Below are 8,712 nucleotides of genomic sequence, written 5' to 3' on the forward strand. Positions count from 1 at the left end.
TTTGTTCATTTTGGTATTCCAAAATATATACTAAATTATTCTTGATGCATCCTTGAATCTGAAGAATTTGGAGGGGAGCCATAGGCCCATAGACTCTTCCAAGATTTTTATAAACTTTCTCGGCTGGGGTTGGGAAGACCACCAACTACTTTTTCCCAACAAATGGTTTTCTGACTGCTATATTATTTCTCATTCGACTATTGTCTTAACTGCATGCTGGCTAAAAATATTAGCAAACGGCAATATAAACGAACTGTATGTCCATGTTTCCTATAAATTCTGTTGATTTTTGATGACATATTTTGACGTTATTCCGTTGTCTATGTTAAAAATTAAACTAAAAATGTAATGGTAACATACTGTACTGTACATAGTTTTTATAGTAGTATATAGGAAGAATACCCAACCGGGTTTAGGTCAAACTAAGATTTGAGTTTGATACACATGCATCTCCTCTCCCTGTTTCATCGACATTTAAAAGCGTAGACCGGGAGGTAAAACTAAAGGCTAATGTCTATGTCAATGTGTCTGGCACGTTTATCTTTCCTCGTGTATGCTCGGTTGTTTGTTATTTGCTTTTAGTACTTCCAAAGGTGTTAGGTTGTTGGAATGTTTACATATGCAATTTTCTAATGTCACTATCTAGAGTTATAGCGTCGTGGACCTTCTCCGATCCATAAGTGACAACACTCACAAGACATCCTTTTAATCTTTCCATCTTTTTTTAATAGTCTGATTTGACAAAGTCAAAATATTAAGGAGAATGGAAAATATCTGAGGCTACCCTATATTAAATACATTATTATTACTTAAATTAAAAAAAAATACTAAAATTAAAAATAGATTTCATCGAGATTCAATACAAATGGATCCACAAAAATGTGATATTATAACTCAAATTCCTTTTCTTTTTTTTTACATCAAGTAAATCGGAGCGGAGGGAATATTATTACATAATTAACTAATTGGAAGCGTAACAAGCTAAGCTCCAAGCAGCATACTACTACATAAATTGAACAGGTTGTCGTGCTAGCCTACCAGCGAGCCTCATGAGGAACAAAGCCGAGGGAGCCGAAGCGGATTTTTTTTTTACATCAAGTAAATCGGAGCGGAGGGAGTATTATTACATAATTAACTAATTGGAAGCCTAACAAGCTAAGCTCCAAGCAGCGTACAACTACATAAGTTGAACAGGTTGTCGTGCTAGCCTACCAGCGAGCCTCATGAGGAACAAAGCCGAGGTAGCCGAAGCGGAAAGTGTGGCTAATGTCGTCGCAAGGGGGGCAAGCTAACTCTACCGTCCATGTTAAACTCTTTAATATTGTGTCATCTGGGACTCGAACCTGGGACCTCCTGGAACGCATGAAACCAGCTGAGCTACTACAAAGCATCTAAACAAAGGAAAATTACTTATATTGAAACAAAGGAAAGTTACACAGGGTTTCCCAAACTGTTGGTTTCCCTTATCTCTTCTAACTGGGGAGAGATATTGGTGTCTACCAACATATTGTTAGACCTATTTTGATAGCTAGAGTTAAAGACTGAATTTGAAAACATAAATCCTTAAATAAAATAGAGTTTATGAAGTGAGGCATTATCAGCCATTGTTGTTTATGTATTCCCCGTTTGCGCGCTTTTTTTGCCAGATTGTCAGCCACTTCATTTCCTTTTTAATGCTTAAACAGAAAACCCAATTTTTTTTTTCGAAAGTCCTCAAAACTTTCACTGCTTCTGTGACTATGCCTTGGTTACTCCAAAAAAAAATGTTACTTTGCTTGTCTTGAGCATAATAGATCAACCTCTGGTAATCACCTTCCACCCAGAAGTTCTTTAAGTCCATGCTCTTCGCGCAAGTTGTTGTCTCCAGCAGACTCAGAGCCTCTGCTTCTTCTGCTTTGGCTGCAGTGAAAGTCCCAGTTGTAGCTTTATGGAATCACCTATATCACAACGAAGAATTATGCCATATCCAGCAGGAGTACAAAAATCAATCCAAGATGCATCAAAATTAACTTTTAGTTGGTTTGCTTGAGGTTTTGACCATCCTCTATTATCTGTATCATTATGGTTTTATATTTCAGAGGAAGAGATAGAGGTTACTACCTGGTTTAAGTATCGCAGGGGAGCCCCAAATACCAGGTGCCTCTGAACAACAAGAGAGAGTTGTGTACTAGTAGTTTATTTGGATTGGAAGATTCTTTGACATCTTTCATTCCAAATCAACCAGCATTTTGTAGCCATGACTCTATTGCATAATTTTCATACACCCCTGATAACTCATATTCCTTATGTTACTATAAGCATGGTTATTATTGTAGTAATAAATGTCACTTGCAAAGGGGATGCAAAGTACGTAAGATGCAAGATGCAAATTATTTTATATCAAACGAGTTGGATAAGTTTGCTTCCCTAAAGAACTCAAATCGTTACTGTCCAAAGTTTAGGAAAAATAACTATTATAATGACAGATCAAATTTTGTCTATCGCTCGACGAGTTCATCTCATAAAAAACATGATAATAGAAAGAGAGATGACTTTACCAATTCAAAGACAAGATTTGACGTTCCAACTTGGAGAAATTTTGTTTCACATGGTATCCAAAAGGGCAATCGTTCTAATGGTACGGGGGAGAAAGCGGTTGTTGCCATACCTATCTATAAATGGGTCCCTAACTCTATCACACAAGCAACCAAAGGGAAACCAGTAGTTTGTCACTAGAATCACACTCAAATGTTTATTTTTGATGATAATCATTTTGAATGTCTAATCGATAAACTCAAGAAAATCCTCATGCTATCTAAAGTCGATTGTACGAAGAACGTTGTGATAATCGACACAAGTCAAGGAAGAAAAACAAGAGATTGAAGAAATCAAACCAACCAAGAGGCCAAGAATGATGATTTTGCCTAGTCACCTGTGACGAACAAGACAAGGTTCACCTCAACACAACCTAGATGGGTTGGAATGTGCATGCTCACCTTTGTGCTCAATCTTATGGAAGTCGAGGAAGCACATGAAAAAGAGCACATTATCTCTCGATCATTATACGACTGATTAACATTTTCACAAAGATTTTCCCTTGTTTTCCCATGCATAATTGAGCATTTGATAGAAATGGTAATTATGATTTTATGGTGTTGATTTCTACATGTCATATATAAATACATCTCTTGTTTAGATGGTTAAAATGAGCCAAATATCACTCAACTCAAACATCGTATGCAAAGGTTATGCCTAATATAGTTTTTTGCGTGTGGATCCGTGTTGGGGATCTTTACTAAGTCCAGTACCTAGCCTAAGGATCGGAGTGGATAAGTCCCTAGTCCATAAGAACGAGTATAAAAGTGTTTCTCCCTTAACTTCTTCATCCAAATTCGGAATGACCTCATTCTTTTTGCGCTGGTTTCATGCTTTCATTTCCTAAAATATTGAGGTAGTTGTAGTACTTGATTTTATGATTAATATATATGGGACTTGAGTTCACGAGATAACCCATTTTACTTTAGTCTCATATATATGGTTAATGACTATTGAGTATAGCCGATATTCGGATTATATCCTTGTGATTGCTATATCAAAATCATAAAAAGTTGTGATGGCATAACTCATATGTCAGTAATGTTTTTTTGTGTATTGTACACTAAATATTTGGCATGCATATGAATACTCTCGATTTCATGAGATTGACTTTCATTTTTCATGAACCTTAAGGTTTCGGTCTCATATTGCTTATTTCTTATTATTTTGTGACTTTCTTGATTTAGCAAATTTCGGATCTAACCTTTTGGGTTGCTTTATCAAATAATCATCAGACGATATTGATTAAACTCACGTGTGAAGTCACGATTACACTATTATCAATTTATGTTTCATAAGTTGTGTATTTAGTAAACATATGAGTTTTGGTTTTAGCTTTTTATTTAGCACACAATAGCTAAGATCGTGTCGACCTTTATCTGGTAAAGGTTGTCTCTTTTTGTTAATATTTTGTATTTCAGGTAATAAAACAACGAAGGAGAGTTCTATTTTGAACTGGTGCTTAAACGTCATATTCTTGTGGGCTGAGTAGTTGTGAAAACCGAGGGAATAATTATTTAATCTCTTCCTAATATGAAAACTTAACTGGTTCTGATCTGAGTTTATCATATATGAAAATACGGGGGTACAACAACCACCCCAACAATTCGTTTGGCAATCTGAGAGGACTTACTCCAATATACTTTCTAGAGAATTAACTAGACAGTCAGACTCAATCTAGAGAAAAGTATATACAAGAGTTTATATCTTTAACTCTTAATTCAATCTGCAATCAGCAAATAGAAATTTGCAAGCTCGATTGAATATAAGAGAAGTAACTTGAATGGTACCAATGACCAATGTTCAAGGATCAATCAATTTAAATCAACAACCAAAGGTTGGATTTCCTAATTGATCGATACAACGCACAACCTGTGATATTTCAATTATATAACAAAATATAATGCGGAAAAGAACTAACATAGACACCAGAATTTTTGTTAACGAGGAAAACCGCAAATGCAGAAAAACCCCGGGACCTAGTACGAATTTGAACACCACACTGTATTAAGCCGCTACAGACACTAGCCTACTACCAATGAACTTCGGACTGGAATGTCGTTGAACCCTAATCAATCTCACAATGATTCAAGGTACAATTACGTTCCTTACGTCTCTGATCCCAACAGGATAATGCGCACTTGATTCCCTTAGCTGACCTCACCCATAACCAAGAGTTGCTACGACCAAAGTCGAATACTTGATAAACAAATCTGTCTCACACAGAAAAGTCTATTGAAATAGATAAATCTGTCTCCCACAGAAATACGTATGAGTTTTTTTTCGTCTTTTGATAAATCAAGGTAAACAGGAACCAATTGATAAACCGGTCTTATATTCCCGAAGAACAGCCTAGTATTATCAATCACCTCACAATAATCTTAATTAATTATCGAAACAAGATATTGTGGAATCACAAACGATGAGACGAAGGTGTTTGTGATTACTTTTCTATCTTGCCTATCAGAGATATAAATCTCAAGCCAATCTTACGATTGCACTCAATCACGATAGAAACATCAAGATCAGATAACGCAACTACATAGAAAATAGTTGCGTCTGGCTTCACAATCCCAATGAAGTCTTTAAGTCGTTAACCTACAGGGTCTCGTGAGAAACCTAAGGTTAAAGGAGAATCGACTCTAGCTATGCAACTAGTAACACACAGAAGTGTGGGGATTAGGTTTCCCAGTTGCTAGAGTTCTCCTTTATATAGTTTTCAAATCAGGATTTGCAATCTAAGTTACCTTGGTAACAAAGCATTCAATATTCACCGTTAGATGAAAAACCTGATTCAACCAAGCTAATATCTTTCAACCATTAGATAGAACTTATCTTGTTACACATAAATGAAATGTACCTTCATTTAGGTTTATGTAACCGTACCTAAACGTGTACACCACGTTGGCTCAACAATAGTTAACCGAGGTTAGCCATATGATCACTCTCATATCAACCTTATTCATCTTAACCATAACTAGTTCAAATGAAACTAGTTAAAGAGTTGTTCAATACTATATTCTCATAGAAGTATACAAGAACACAATTGAAGCAAAATCGGTTTGATTCACTCGAATCAATTCATGAACATTATAGCAACGGTTTGCAAAGATTGCATTCCTTATTATATAAATGTTTAAGTTCATGTACACAACCGATTTTAGAACGTTAACCTTCAAGTATGCAAACGGGTACGCATACTTGAAATACCTGGACCAAGATTGGGTTTCGCCAGCACGCAAACGGGTACGCGTACTTCCAATCCCAGCAAAAATATTCGGACATGAACCTTACGCCAGTACGCGAATGGGGGCGCATACTTAGTTTCCCGGATTTCTCAAGCCAACAGGTACGCACGCATACAGGTACGCATATTATGGTTCCCGAACATGGATTACATATGTGCAAGAGTACACAACATGTCATATCCAATAATGATTACGTGTTCTAAACTCTTATTTCAATTATTGAAACTTTCTTAGAGGATGACAATAGTCGTTTTCACACACTATTAGCATCAAAACAATTTTCAAGTTATTGAAATAATCATAACGAAACATTCCAAGTCTACACCAAATGATTGTATCACACAAACCATGTAAGATGTTACCCGGAAATTTTCACATGATCATCTTTTGACTTGCGTCAAGAATATAAGATGAACTTGGTCGAAGCGAAAGCTTGCCAACACATATTTCGAGAAATATGTAAGCGAGTTAAACTCAGCTCGAAATACCAAATGTCTATAATTGAAAACTATATCGTAACACGACTTATGTCTCAATATAGGAGATAGAGTAGAAATAGACTTTCCAAATGATAGATGAGTTTCAGTCTCCACATACCTTTTGTTGATGAAGTTCCACAAGCTCTCCTTAGTAGTTCTTCGTCTTCAAATGATGAACGTCATGAAGTCTAAGGCTCAACTACACAATCTATGTCCTAGTCCGAGACATCTATAAGTAGACTAGAAATCAAGACTTAGAGTTTTGATCACTAACATTGACAAACATGTTTGAGATAGCAACGCATGCGAGTTCGACTGAGCAGTGCTCTAACAATATCGAAGTAAGGTAACGATTTTTTGGTTTAGTTAATCTTTTTCCTGTCAAAAAAAAAGCTGGTTTAATGCATATTCTTGCTTTTTCTTAACAAAATAAGGTACAATTGTTACTTTTTTAAGAAAAACTAAGTTTTTTTTCTTAACAAAAAGAGGTTCAATTGCTTTAGTCTAATTGATTCCTGATAAGAAAAACTAATTTAATTCTAATCTTAGTTTAAACTTATGAAAACAAGTTACGATTATCTAAGTCTAATCGGTTCTGAGAAGAAAAACTAGTTATCTAACCTAGTTTAGACTTATCACAGTTAAGGTACGGTTATTTCTGAATAATCGAATCCCGATATGTAATTTCTGATCTTAGTTTGACTTATTAAACTAAAGTGAAAATTACTTAGGGTAATTGTTTCCTTGGCAAGAGGTTAAAAAAAATTACTTTGGTAGTTTTAGTTATTCATATCAAGTGGTATGTTAAACTTTTGTACTCAACTCTTGTAGGTTGTATCGAGTCCTTATGAACTTGTAAGATCCTTTAGGGTTGTTTATGTATTTTTTTCGTTTCTTTGTCATTTTTGTGACAAAAAGGGTGAGAAATATATGGAGTATGCGGTAACTTATAATCATGGAGAAAGGATATATGTGTTGAAAATTATATATTTATCGAAAGAGTAAAACATTGATTAAGGGGTAGACTATATAAAGGGAATACCAAGTATGTTCGGATTTGAACATATACCTAGCTTTAATTGGGGGGTGGTGGTGGTGGAGTAAAGCCTTTTGTTGTTCAAATGTTTCAACAACGACATTTATTTTTGAATATCTGCAGGTTATCGTGTTGTTGAAACTTGGAATAAAGCGTATGAAGAAAAAGTTAAGAGACTGTTATGTAATTTAATATCTTTATATTTTAATTCTTGTATTCTCCATATATGTTCGAGTTTTGTCACTAAAATTAAAAAAAGGGGAGATTGTTAGAGTTGGTTGAACCCTCCAAGCGTTGGCATGTCAAGGTTTGTTTTCATATTTGAGTTCCAAAACTCAAGGTCACTTGATTATATTACTAGAGTCAACTTCGTTAGGTTAGACTAGGAAGTCTAGAAATATTAAGACATACATGAATTACTCTGAAGACCTGGAGATTCTGAAGGCGTATCGACATCAATGAACACATCATCCTACTGTTTGAAATTAATAATATAAGACTTGACTTGTTTCCATTTCTATCTATGTTACTTTCGGGTCGTTTAGATTAAAAATATAACATGTTATATATATGGAACTCTAATATTAAAGACTTGATCATTTTATTATGATTAATGTGTCAAGGAAGAATATACAAGTTGTATCACAACTTATGTATATTGAGTTACGAAGTATAACACCAATCTTTTGAACGTCGAATTGCGACATACACACTATTTTTGTAACTTGTTACTAGATTGTGTAATAAACGTAAGATTGATTCTGTACCTAGAAAACTATGTTTAACTACATGATTTTAAGGAAGTAGACTTGCGAAGCTTGTTTCGTAGTCGAAAGGAATCAATAGGATTGGTGGTCCTATTCCTATTGAGGATCTATAGCATGACCGATCCCTACTTGGGGATTTATAGCAGGACCCGTCCCAACACCAAATCCCTTATTTCCGATTTTACATATACTTTAGGGTTTTGTGAATATCGGAATATGAGTTGCTATTAAGGACAATTCAAGATGTCGACATAGTGAGTAATTTGAACATGTGCTAAAATCTTATCTTTTATGGTTCAAAGATATTCCTCGATACCCAAGGTGAGATCCCAAATCGAAATGTTTAAGAATCTTTTATTGAGATTTTCAAATATATATGTTTTATTTTTCCAAAAAGTAAAATGATCCCTGGAAAATATATTAGTAAAGTATACTTGTATACTAACTAATATTGAGTTGTCATTCATGAGGGATTTAGATATATTAATTGGATATTAGTTGGAATCGGAAAAAACCGAAAATTGGTGTTTATTGCATTTTATTAGAATATTTTCGGTTATGAAAATTCCTTGACGTCCAATCTACCTTAGTCTATCAATATTGAAGTT

Source organism: Papaver somniferum, chromosome 1, assembly GCF_003573695.1.
Source record: "Papaver somniferum cultivar HN1 chromosome 1, ASM357369v1, whole genome shotgun sequence".
In the NCBI taxonomy this organism is placed as follows: domain Eukaryota; kingdom Viridiplantae; phylum Streptophyta; class Magnoliopsida; order Ranunculales; family Papaveraceae; genus Papaver; species Papaver somniferum.